The sequence below is a fragment of the Zalophus californianus genome, chromosome 9 (assembly GCF_009762305.2).
Source record: "Zalophus californianus isolate mZalCal1 chromosome 9, mZalCal1.pri.v2, whole genome shotgun sequence".
In the NCBI taxonomy this organism is placed as follows: domain Eukaryota; kingdom Metazoa; phylum Chordata; class Mammalia; order Carnivora; family Otariidae; genus Zalophus; species Zalophus californianus.
The window spans coordinates 33,576,931-33,577,819 of NC_045603.1; positions in this window are offsets into that span (position 1 = coordinate 33,576,931).

Here is an 889-nt window from a genome sequence, read left to right on the forward strand (position 1 = left end):
AGAGGCGGGAGCGAACAGTTGGCTCTTCCTTCAAACTCGCCTGCCCCAAAGGCTCAGTAAATGCCAAAGACCCGGCAGGGGTCTGTGTTAACGCCTCGGGAGTCGGACCCCAAATCCCGGCTGATTCTTACTGCCGATGCTGTCGTCAGTCAGCCTCGGAGCACTTTGGTCCTTCAGCTCCTTCGACTTTTGGAAAATGAATTTGAAAAGTGTAGAGGAGTGGACTGGGGGATACTTTTAGGCTCCAATTTCCAAGTGACCTCTGAGTCCACCTTGATTCAGTCTCCGGCTTCGCTCCTCCTCAACATATTTTACAGCCCTGACACGACCCCCCCCCCCCCCCCCCCCCCCCCCCCCCCGCCCAACGGGAGGGGATTTTTGTGCCGGATCGGTAGACAAAAAGTTCTTGGCCCTCACTCTTGCTTGCCACGATCAGATTACTTTTCACAGACTGGAGCTGTTGCGAGGTAGGGGTATTTACTTTTAATCCTTTTATGTGTTTATTTCACCTTGTGTGATTGGGTGTGGAAAGCGGGGGAGGGGAGGTTTCCAAATGGAGTGAAATTCCCATTCCATGGGTATTACCATGCCCGTGCGGTTGGCAGTTCTTAAAGTTTAGCAAGTCTGCAAATAACTACCGAACACAATAGAGTCCCCCTCCCTTCCTCTCTCTCTCTCTCTCTCGCTCTCTCTTTTTTTTCTTTTCCTGCTTTCAAACGCCTTCTTCGAGGCTGAAGCTGGGCAGGTCTCCAAAGGTGCAGCAGCCACAACAATCCAGCAGTTCAAAGTTAGGCAGCAGTTGCACAACTTCTAGCAACTCTCTTCGCCGGCTGCTAATGAGCTGAAAGCCAGGAACGTTTGAGGAGGTGAAGAGGAAACTTTCAATACT